The sequence below is a fragment of the Halyomorpha halys genome, unplaced genomic scaffold, assembly GCF_000696795.3.
Source record: "Halyomorpha halys isolate HHAL.00 unplaced genomic scaffold, Hhal_1.1 Scaffold287.1, whole genome shotgun sequence".
NCBI lineage: Eukaryota > Metazoa > Arthropoda > Insecta > Hemiptera > Pentatomidae > Halyomorpha > Halyomorpha halys.
Genome location: NW_027111053.1, coordinates 1,109,117 through 1,122,091, shown reverse-complemented (window position 1 = coordinate 1,122,091; position 12,975 = coordinate 1,109,117). Strand labels below are relative to the sequence as shown.

Below are 12,975 nucleotides of genomic sequence, written 5' to 3'. Positions count from 1 at the left end.
TAGCTTCCACAGAGCTGGTCCTAGGACCGAACCCTGCGGACATCCTCTTTCGATTCTTCTCTCGACCTCATAGAAGAAGAGCCCAAGAGAAGAAAAAAGTCGGTTATTTCACCCCAATTTATTATTACTTTAATGAAAATTATGTATAATTACTAGTCAAAACTGACGAGTCTGGCAAGTATAGGTAGGGGGAATACAAAATGCCGGCTTTTTCAAAAAGTTAAAAATAATTACTTTTTCATTCGGAGTACTACCAGAATAGAAAATCGAAGAGAAAATCATTTTAAGTAGAGTAAATTTGCTAAACTGTAAGCTCTAATATAGCTATTTACGTTCAATAGTTCCTGAGAAACAGCTTTTTAAAAAGCAACATTTTATAAAAATGGTGTACAGAACGTACTGAAAGATCAGTAGTTATTGAATTTATTTTGAAAAATCTATATCTCAAAATCCATTTGGCGTACAGATGTCTGTTAGTACTCAAATTAAAGCTAGTTTAATGGGCTTTGAAGTAGTTTTCATGATATTTCCTCAAATTTATATTCATATAAAAATCTACTATCCCTACAAAGATAAGTGCCATAAACTACTTAATAGTAAGTTAAATTTCTTTTAGTTGGAGTACTTGCAGACATATGTACCTCTTATGGATCTAGAGATATATTTTTTCAAATATCCAACATTTTATACGAACAACTAGAAATTTTGTGAGTATATTTTGTCAAATATCATAAAAACTACTACTCCTACAAAGATAAACATTATATACTATTTTATAGTAAATGTAATTAGCTTTAATTTTGGTGCTGACAGACATCTGTACGTCTAATGGTTTCTGAAATATACTTCTTCAAAACTCAAACTTATTGTCCGAACAACTTTTTTATTTGAGTGCTAATTGACATTTATATGTCACATAGTTCCTGAGATATAGATTTCTCAAAATAAACTAACTAACTGCTAATCTTTTAGTGGATTTTTAAGAACTGTTGCTTTTTAAAAAGCTATATCTCGAGAACTATTGGATGTAAACAGCTCTGTTAGGGCTAATATTTCAGCAAATTTACTCTCCTTTAAATAATGTTTTTTTAAGATTTTCTAATGTTGTTGGTAGTTTTTCAGATATAGAGTTCCGAATGAAAAATTGATGTTTTTTAAGTTTGAAATTTTTTATTCCCCAACCTATACTTGGCAGACTCATCAGTTTTGACTAGTAATTATACATAGTTTTCATTAAAGTAATCAAAAATAGGGGCGAAATAATTGCCTTTTTTTCTTCCCGGCTCTTGTATGCTCTGGCTACTCGACATATTTTGTATTAACAAATATTCAAAGCCAAAGTAATTTTAATATGTTTTCATTTTGAAAAACTAATATGAGCAGTAATTTTAATACGAAATGAATTCCTATTTATACACAATTCCTATATTTGATCTAGTATCGAATACAATATAAAATCAATATGAGAAACAAAGCTAAATAAACACATTTTAATCAAATATATACAGCTATATAAACATATATATTTAATGCATATCTTATTGATTGGGCTAATAGTGGGAGGGAAAGGGGTGCGTTTATTTATTCTCTTTTAGTTCCCACTTAATGAAATGCTCCCTGGCAATCTACCAGGGCTAAGGGTTATTTGTCTTTTCAAGATATACATTTTTTTTTCACATTGTTGCTATTCATTTCAGTTTATTGTTAGTTATAAACTAGGACATCAAAGTCCGGGAGCATTTACAGAAAAATGTCACTTATTTTACAAAAAATTTCATTCCTTTTGAATAAAGATGAAATAAAAAATATACGGCATTCAACTTATTCCCACCGGGTAATAAATAGTGATTAATTGAATTTTTTATATTTTACTCATTTTTCCTTAATGGCAAATAACTTTAAACCTATCTACTAAATGAAAAAAATTATTAACATTTCTTTTTCAAAGTATAGTAAATTGGTTAAAATTTGAGTCAATAGCTTACAAAATAACAAGAAATTAACATTTGGCGAATATATCAAGAAAAATATACTATGAGGAGCGGCGTAGCTCAGTGAGTAAGGTATAATGCTGCTAACTTCCAAGGACTCAAGTTGGGATCCGGCTGTGGCAGATAATTATTTATTCTGTTACAGTAGCCGTGGGTCAACCCTGTGGATTCACGGAGCCCTCCGGGATCCACCAGTCTCATATGGGCACCTTGATTGGGGAAAAATGGGGCGGTTGAGCGGGATCGTGAATAATTAATATTTTATATAATTGAATATTTTTTTTATTTATGCGATTATAATGTAAACTGCTACTTCTGCCAAGAAAACCATTATAAACTACTTTATGGTGCATTTAACTAGCTCCAGTATGAGTTCTAATAGACTCCGGTACGTCTTATGCTTCCTGAAATAATTAGTTTTTCAAATACCGAAATTGTTTTAAAAACTTAGAAGGATATTATAGACACTGCTACACCAACGATGATAATCATAATGTACTTTTTATGGTGCTAATACACTAATTGTCAATAATGGAGATTATATCATATACTCTTAAACTTGATACTTTTGTAGTTCCAATATTGGGTAGGTTCGAGGATTCTGGTGAAGTTTAATTTGATTACACGCATAATTAGGTGCCTAAAGTTCACTATAACATGAGTATCTAATCGCCATGTCTCATACACTCTAGCTGGAAGACAGGCATAGTGTTTCATGGAAACCAACGATGATGTTGTTAGATATTTTACGTTAATAAGCTTTCTTAAGCGGCTTTAACACCGAAATGTTGCCAGTAACATTGTTATTATTTACACATTAAAGGGAAATGTTTCAGCCAACGTTTCGCAATTAACGGCGTAAACATAAGGCATAAAAATGCTAATAACACCTGTTATTGTAATGACATTGCATCTGCCATAAAACCACCTTTCGATCCTAACGTCCGAAATTTGAAACATTAATAATAAATAGTCCATTCTCCAAATAGATTTGGAGGAGCTGTAGAGGTGCGTAAAATCAAACACAAACATTTTGAGTAAAATCAACTACAGTGAACAAGTCTTATATCAAACAGATTCAAAATGCGGTTGTGGTTCATTGTACCGAGTACGATATATAACGTACAATTTTTTGAGTACATGGAAATTTTCGTAATATTTAATATTCTATTCAAACGAAATAATACTTAATTTAAGCTAATTAAAAACTTGTTTTTTAATTTATTAAAACAATGTTTATAACCTTGGATCCGTCTTAAGCCGGCGCCTAGTCTATTTTATACGGAATGCACATTTCTCTATGTATAAAGATATCAATTTTCTTAATTAAATTTCCTTAAATTTACAAACAACATTATGGATTTTGAACTATACACAAATTAAACAAGAACTTTTCTAAACTGCTCTCCTCTAAAAATTAAAACATTTGGTTTATGATATATTCTGCATACATCTCTGCATCTCTATATATACATGCTCTAGACTAATCATAAATTTTAAATGTTTTTATGACTAGGTGAAACGAAAAAGTAATTACAAAAAACTGTCGTAAAGCAATCAACGTCATTTTTGTAGCACCATCTCATCATTTTGTTAAAGTAAATTTTATCTTTATAAGAACCCATTAATCGTATCCCGAAATCTCCAATCCCATATCACAGCCCTCGGAAGAATGGTGTCGTAATTGGAGGATTAAGATAAATTACAACAAATCCTATCAAATCACCTTTACCCTTCGTCGTAAACATACTGACTGCCCTACAGTATACCTTAATAATATGGCTCTTACCCCTGTCGAACAGATCCGCAACCTTGGACTACATTAACCTGTAATCCTAACACAAGACTGAAAAAAAAAGACAGGAAACTACACGTCAATTCCGACTATTACAGCACTTACTAGACAAACGGTCTAAACTTCCAACACATCACAAAAGACTGATCTACATGACTGTAATAAGGCCAATCTGGACATGTGGAGTTGAGCTTTGGGGCCCCACTAAACCTTCGAATCCCTCTCCTATTCAATCCTTACAATCCAAAATCCTACGTAAAATCCTAAATGCTCCCTATTTTGTCACAAATAAAATCATTCACAAAGACCTTAATATTCCATTTGTAACCGATCTAGCCCGAACCAGATATCACTCCTTCCATTATAAAGTCTCTAACCACTCAAACCCCCTAGTTTCTAATCTTCCATCTTCTTCCATTCCTGACAATCCTCCGAGGATCCTGAAAAGAAGATGGCCACGAGACCAGCTAATGTAAAATGTCATTAGAGTGCCACCAATGGGTAGTTTCTCTATACGCCTGTAACACTCCAATTTAACTTAGATCAGATTTACTAAATGTATTATAATGTACATTTGTAAATAGCAATAAATAAATATTTTAAAAAAATAATAATAAAATCTTTGTAAGAAATAAATACTATTTCATTTAATCATTTTTTAAGTTCCAATTTCGCGATCATTTTTTAATAAACAACAAATTAACAAGACAAAATCCAAGTTACATTAAAAGGAAGTTTATTTACATATGTATACATAAATTATACCTCTTTTACATATTATATATACATACAAAAAAAGAGCCCAAGAGAAAGAAGACCCAGGAGTAGTGGGGCCGAATAAACTGGCAGTGGAGGGAGTGGAGAAGCGGCAGTCAGTGTGAGGCAGCGTGCAGCTGCGGTGTACATCTATCCATCTATCTCTGAGTGTATATATAGAGCTGTGATTATGTTTATATATATTTAGCAGCTGTATAGGTGTATAGTATCTACAACTCTACGCTCCAGTACGTACAACGGTATGCAGTATATATTCTTTGTTGTACATCTTATAATTTTTTTATAATTTCAAACATTTTTTAAAAATTATTTTCAACTATGATTATATGATGAAAAATAATTTTATTTTCATTTATCGTTCGTATACTATCATATTTAAGTTAATTATGAAATAATGGCATAGTTACATGTTGTTTATATGTTGATACACATATAATTATTTTTCAATCTTGTACCTTTATACAACAAACTCCATGAAGATTATTATTTAAAATACGTATAAAATAATTACGCAAAGAAAATCATTCGCAAACAACAATTGAATTTCAAAGAACACAATAGTGCAAATATATTACCCGCTTAACAACGCGAAACACTATACTGAAACTACTTCAAAATCGAAACTTTTATTTGTTAAAAAGCAATCTTCAATCATTTGTCAATTCAGATAGTCAGCAGAAGCAATTGTATAGTTTATGGATGAATTATTATAATCACAATAAAACTTTCCAAATACACATGTAACTTCAGAATTAAATTTCAGAATCATAGCTTTGAAGTTCATCTTAGATTTAATAGTTACAACAATCTATCTCTAAGCAGAGACATTCAAAATAGAAGGCGTAATTCTTTGAAAACTTATTTTTGAGATTATGATTGACAGAAAATTGTAATGAATGGCTTTTTAATACATTCATTAACAACTGGCAAGAAAAACAGTGAGGAATATTAAATGTTAATTCATTGTTAAATTCAACGTTAATTATTTTCAAGTTTCCGTCTCGTGTTCCGGTCAAATATTGCCGATCTCTACTTTTTCTTCTTGAAATAGTTAAATTATATTTGATTTAATTGGTTTCTTATACCTCGTGAAATTCTTCTTAAAAATTATTTCGCCTCGGGATAAATTAAGTACTACAAATCTTAATTAAAAAAAATTTAAGTACTTAAGAATGGACTTGACTGATTTATAACTAAACGCTTCAATATAAGACTTATCTGGCTTAGCTAAGAATAGTAAACCAATATAACATATATATATCTGTAACCCTATAGCCCATATGAAGGGGTGTTACTAGGCCAACGGTTGTGCAAGGAGAAAATTATGTCGGAATCATGCTCGACCAACTAAGTTTTCCACAATGAAAGGTACCCACATTATGGGACTGGGTGGACCCCGGAGAGCTTTTTATTTTTATTTATATATAAAAATTAATTTATCAATTTATTATCTAACTGAAATTTTAAACATATCATCCATGAACTGAAGATTTTCATCATATCCAATCTTATGAATCATCAAAGAAAATTAGTGATATAATTAAAATTCCGCAAAAGGTTAATTATAATTGTACTAGAGCTGATAGAACCGGTAAGAGGTAATCAATGGCTACTGACGATATGCAAATGACTACAACCTCTATGTCTCGTGTAATAGCTCTCATCAAGTCTTCAGTCTTCAGTCTTCAGTCTCTACCCACTACCAACCTATCCACAGCATCGATATTATACACTGATGTATATAGTATAATCTATTCTATATAGCCAACAAAAAATAAAGTTAACAGGACAAATTGATTCGTTTCAATCGCTAAACTTTCCATAATTTCGCATCGATTTCAAACCTAAGGAGTTTTAGTAAAAAAATTTATTGTGAGCCCCACCGCTCACACCAGCGTTACATTTGAATAATACATCCCGACTTCAAACACGCGATGAGTACAAGACTATCTCATTAAGAGTAATACATCCGAAATTCATATGGAAAAATGAAAGGACATGAAAGTTTTTTTTTACTTGATGGCTGTGATGATTTTAAGTCAAAATAAGCTGGATCTTTGGGGATGATACTATTGACTCAAACTTATATGATTTCTACATATATGAATAATTGACAGTATAATTTCAAATCATGAAGAAGATTGTAAGGGTTGCGGTCAAAAGAGAACAAAAATAGTTAACAACTATTTATTTTCCGACGTTTCACCCTATTTTGTAGAGTTTCATAAGGACTGTTCTAGTTGATAGCTTTGGAAACAGCTATCAACTTGAATAGTTAATAACTATTTTTATTCTCTTTTAACTGTAACCCAGACCATCTTTTTCATAATTAGATTTTTGTTTTATGCTGTAGACGAATTATCGTTCGAATGAGAAGCCAAAATGTTCCTGGAGATGTGCAGTTAGTATAGCCTATCACACACAAATCTAAACCAAAAAGAAGAACAACCATTAAAAATTTCAGCTGACGAGAAAATTTGATGGCAACGATTTAAGTGAAGTGCCTACTGAAGCTTTTTATTATACGGTTACTGCTCCGTTCCTATGAATCGAAAAATGATTCCATAAAACCTAAATAAACCAATCGAACGCAAAAGGAATCATTCATATCGAACTGTTAGTTAATGAAATGATGGTCAGAAAAATCTTCAGCTTCATACACCAGGTGTAGATGATGCCAGGAATTTTCATCGAATTCAGTTCTTATATTATGAGGCTCCATAAAGACAAATTTTCCATAGATTTAGTAGTTTTCAAATCATTAAACTGAGAAACTATGCAAACTGAGTTTTAAAAAACAAGAAATTACATCATATGAAAAAAAAAGTCTACAATTCGTTTTTTGTCTCTGAAATGATCGTGCAAAGGTACAATAAAAAACACGGCGCAGTAGTTTCGGAAAAAAAGTCTTCAAAAATATAAACAGTGACGACATACTAAAAAAACAACTTTTTTAGTCAAAAGAGACCCTGAAACATAAAAAAATTGAAAAAAATCTCAGAGCCTGTGAATGAAGAATTTTCCTCAAAAAGTAAAACTATCAGATCAATGGAATGATAACACGGAAACTCACTCATGTTCATTTAATTAAAAGGAATATGTATTAATATCTAAGTTTACTATAAGACAATTATAACGGTAATTGATGGATAAAATTTAAAAAAGATATTTTAAAATCTATTACAATTTTCCTTATGGGCTCAAACCATAAAATTCAAGTTTTAATTTTTTTTTTCAATTGTAAAGCAATTTATGTCGCTAGTACTTGAACAGGTTATTAAAAAAATAAAAACACGGAATTTGTCACTGTTACTTCTAAATTTATTATAAATCACTCGTTGATACAAAACATTTTTATTAAGCTGTATAATAAAAATTGTATTCCATTTATTGAGACACCTAGCTAAAATACTGAACTAGAAGAAACAAACGTTATATTTTAATTATGTAGAAAGAAAAGAAAAAGATTACATGTAAATACCATTTAAACATTCAACTTAAGTCTTATGAGAACATTGGCAATGAGGAATTAAAAATTTCACACAATTTAATATTGATGAATTAATCATAAAATTACTAACCAATTTTTAAAATGAAATATATTTCTTTACCAAGTATTATTTTAAATAAATAACAATACATTACGTACGAATACAGAAAAATATTTAAAATTTAATCATAATTATTGTCTACCATTAATCCAAATAATGAGATAAAGCGAGAAAAACTCCCATTTATGCGATCCTGCCGTTGCTATGACAACTTGTTTGTCAATATGTATTGTCAACACACATGTTGACTACACAAACTTTTAAATAAGTGTGAAATAATTGTGTAAAAACACCTAGTATGTTTGTATCTATTTGTTTACCATAGAAAGCAGGAAGGTAAGAAGACAAATAAATGAAAAAGCTATTTAGTAAATAATATCGGAGAGTACAGAGAACAAAAAAGTGAAAAAATGTGACATCAAATTAAATTAAATAAATTCATACTTCCTTCAGGCAAAATAAGAAAATTTAATTTAATTTATATCTTAAGCAATGCTGTTTGATAAGACTGAAGAAAAAGAGAGTGGACAAGAATTATTTTAATGAAAACGTGTATTTTTACATCATAATCTAACTCATATCTAGTACGTAGTTTTTTTTCAATTGGTAGTAGGTGGAAAAATATAAATAAACTTAAAAAAAAAAAACTTTCTTTACCGGAGAATAAAATAAAGAACAAACGCAATCCACAGATGTAAAATTATTTTATGAAGTATATTTTTAAAATTATTTTTCCAAATACATAAAAATATAAACATACATGTGTATAGTACGTATCCATAATTATTATAAACTTTAAAAAAAAAATTATTTCGGAAGCAGCATGTAGCGTCTCAACTAAGACAAATGTAACATTAATCTACCGTGCATATCTTTAATACATAAAAAATCAATAAATCTGGGACCACTCATAAGAGAAAACCTGTAGCGAATTTGTTTGCACCATCCTAACGACGGAGCTTTATATATCACCGATACTTACTTCTCTAATTCCAAACCTTAATCTCCGATTTACTACGCCAGTTTCGTATAAGTTATAAACATACATTTAAGAACATAAAAAATAAACAACCATAACAATGTAACGCTAGAACCCACAGAAAGTTGATTCGAGACCTCTAAAAACAAATATAACTTAATACAAGATTGGCATTATCGACAGTAATAAAATACTCGTTTAGTATGACTTACACCCCAACTTTCGCAATATAATAATAAAAATATTGTATGAACAACAATAACTAGAGCTATCAATAAATGGCTTAGGACAACACCAATTAGGTCATTATCGGCAAAGACAACAATTTTATCTGCGAGTGAAGTGTGGCAGCTACCAGAAAATCTGTTGATACCATTTAGGACCTCGTGATCGAGTGTTTACTTCTATCTCATAACTTTCATCAGTTAATAGATCGTTTATTGGTATTGAGATATTCTCGGTAAAAAAAACAGATTAAAATTATGCAAATATATATTTTTAATTCAATTTCTCCTAAGAACCCGACAACATAATTTGAGTTTCCCAGGCAAACCAGGAGATAAAAATGAATATGATGAAAATTCCCAATAAATAAAATGTTAATAATTATGATGATGGACTCTAATAGGCAATTGGATTCTGATAAGTTTTTGTTCTTCAAATTGTTCGATTTTTTTCATCATTTTTTATCAACAAAAAAAAAAAGCTTCCTCCTTTTTTTTTTTCTTTTTTTTAACAATTTATTATTTCTTCAGGACGCATCGGATATAATAGTACCTGATATAAGCTAACCTTATAATCTGATTTAATATCAGAATACGGAAAAAAGAATAATTGAAAAAGATGCCAATATTTTTGGAATTTCCGGGGTTCAGTGCACTGAAGGGGAACTGGAGAAGGTTAGGAAATTAACAAATCACTTAAAAAGATGGACACTCTGCTATGTCTCAGCGAAAATAAAATTAAAATAAAAAAAATTGCAAAGCATGTGTAGAGGGACTATATTTAATACTAAGGAATGTTTAAAGCACCCCCTGTACTTTACAACTCTACAAGTTATCAAAAGCAGTAACAAGTTCAAGCAGGTGAAGGTTACATGCATACTCGGGGGGGGGAGGGGAGGGGAGATGTTAGGTTTTCCCATACATGATATTCCAACTAACGTCACTGGGATTCCGGAAAAAAAAAAAACGACACACCTGCCCCAACAGGTACGTCATCCTGTCCCAAACAAACGAAAAAGTCGTCACAAAAAAGCAATCCGAATTTCGATAACAGGTTGTAAGGAAAACACCAATACAAAAAATAAATAAACATATATTTAACAATCTGTAACGCAACGGTATAAATGTAAAAAAAAAACTGTAATCTACCAATTTGTGAAAGGGCCGAAGAATACCTACCAATGTGACAAAGACCGCTTGAGACCTTCACTAACTTATTAGATACTAATGGTTCAGGTGATAACTGTAAAGGTTATTTCTAGCTGAGGAACTTGAAGCGCCAACTTTAACTGTAGCGATGCTGGTTTGGTTCCGGTCCCAGGGGTTCGCTTTTTATTTCCATGGCTTATTTTATTAATATTATACAATTATTAATATTTCTTTTAGACACACTTTGATTCTTCCAGTCTTGTGACGTTTCACAGGCATAAATGTAAATTATTAAAAAAATCTTGTTGAGATTTCACGCACATGAAGAGATCCTCAAGTGCGTTCTTTCCTCAGAAAGGTGATATAACTCGAAATCTGAATTTTCTAAGAAAAAAAGTTAATTTTAGAAAAGTTTTAATGATGAATATTAACTTGATTGATTCCATATTGGTTCAAACGATGTACAATACGAATACACTAGCATATTTGCGTTAATCAAAGAGGAATCCATCTGAATCGCATTGACAAACGGATGACATGGCCTCAGAGATAAAACAGCAGAAATAAAATGCAGTACGAGACGGAACCGTATCGCTTTCCGCTGAACGACCAGCGATAACGAACACTTTGATATCTGATCACAACGATTTATCGTAAAGCCTCGCATTCGTCCACATTCAAAAAATTTATTCGATTCCTTCGAATATCAATATAGATACATAACTTGTAACAATTCTACAAAAACTGGAAAATTTACGGAGATTAAAAATACTTCCAAATATTTTTGTATCAGGTATGGAAATCCAATTAAGTCGAAATGCATAATTAATTCTAAAAATTAAAATACCGATTCTATAAATTTGAACTCTTTATTACTATGCTTTAATTTTCAATCATGATAACTTTGAGTCTGTTTAAGTATCGTGAACCAATTTTAATTTATTATTATCAAAGATGTTCTTAGAAATCATCCAATAAAAAAATTATTTTAAACACATCCTCTGCTTATAATTTGAGGTTTAAGTTTCAAGTAACGTTAAGTTAAAAAAAATTAACAAAAATAAATTCCTACGTCTGCCGTTCAAAACTTTTTCACCAAAATATGTGACATTTTTTTTTTTATATATCTTCAAAACTCAACATTACTGTTTGCCATTTCCTTTTAAAATGACTGATTGGAGGATTTATATACGAATGTCTAGGCTATTCAAGAAAATAAAAAATATAAAGTGTTTTAGGAATCGTTATCCCGAAGCTTTAAGAAAAAAATCTTTTTTGTTTTTTTTTTTGGGCTTGGTATAATTGTTCTGATACTTTTTTTAGGAAGCTTAAGACCCTTCCTACCAATGTAACTATTTTTAAGTATCAATCTTGTTCCAAATAATTAATACTCAGTGTCCCTCATATCTTCTATAATACCTCCACAACAATTGGACAAAGTCCAATCCCGTACTACCAGGACTTTATTCCAGAATAATAATAAACTATTTTTAATTTTTATATTTTTAACTTTCTTTTATTTACTGATATAATAAATAATTTCTATAATAAATCATAGCTAAATAATTTTCAGAGTTTTTTATAAATTTTATTTTATTTACGATTGTCACAGACCTATAAACAAATATTATATACATTATCTATAATATAAAATCTACAAAATTAAGGATATATTTTGAGATTCCAACCTTCTCTTTATTTCTATAAAGCACCATAACAAAACCGAATGGAAGGACTGTAAAATGTTAAAACAAATAACATAGAAGAAAGTAACTATGCATATGTACTAATTTTGTTGAGGAAAAATTGGTTCAGTGGAAGCTTAACATAAGTCTACAGAAACCCCCCCCTCCTCCGGTGGCAATAAGTAAGGCTCTTTTGACAGCGGCAATTTGTCAATGCCAGGGCTCAGCAGCCTTATTCTTATGCTCGTAGCAATACACTATTTACAACCAGCTTCAAACTATTTTTCATATAGTTTATACTTATTTCTTTTAGTGTTTTAATAGTTTACCACAATCCATAAACATATATTTTGATATATATGATTACAAAACCTCGTACTAGAAATAAAATACAAATAAATAAACATTAACAAAAAACGTTTTGATAAAGTACTCGTATCATAATTTTCAAAACTGAAAAAATAATGCAGATATATTTGCAAATTCAAGTTCCAAAAATAAGTAAATGATATACAACTGCGTTCCGAAAATGGAAATTCGAAGAGATAAGGAACATAAACCACACTAAGGTCAGGCAAATACGTAACCTCGACCTTGCCAATGGCGCTGGCGACTGGCGTACTATGCAAAAATGTCAGGAAAAAGGTCGCCAAGTCTAGAAGATTCACCAAGCATAAATACATAATGAATTATAATATAAGCTGCGATACAATTACATAATGAATTGCTGGTCAATTCAACTGCATTATGATCCGAAGAAATAAAAAAGCAGAAAATTATTAGGAAATGGGAAATAATAAATATTTATAATTTTATTAATATTT

General features: G+C 30.4%; 2 protein-coding genes across 5 annotated transcripts in view; one reads left to right on the top strand and one right to left on the bottom strand.

The window, feature by feature from the left end:
• Positions 1 to 12,975, bottom strand: part of nonC (serine/threonine-protein kinase Smg1) — a 141,216-nt gene that overhangs the window by 37,675 nt on the left and 90,566 nt on the right. The gene's annotated exons all lie outside the window — the stretch shown is intronic.
• The window catches only part of mAChR-C (muscarinic Acetylcholine Receptor, C-type), a 41,897-nt gene continuing 33,591 nt past the window's right edge, over positions 4,670 to 12,975 (top strand). Inside the window, exon 1 of one of the 2 annotated variants that reach the window (XM_067049154.1) lies at positions 4,670 to 4,790. The gene's annotated coding sequence lies outside the window, so the exon portion shown is untranslated. Of the gene's footprint in view, positions 4,803 to 12,975 lie in introns of both variants that reach the window. The other variant, XM_014420724.3, reaches the window with a different exon arrangement.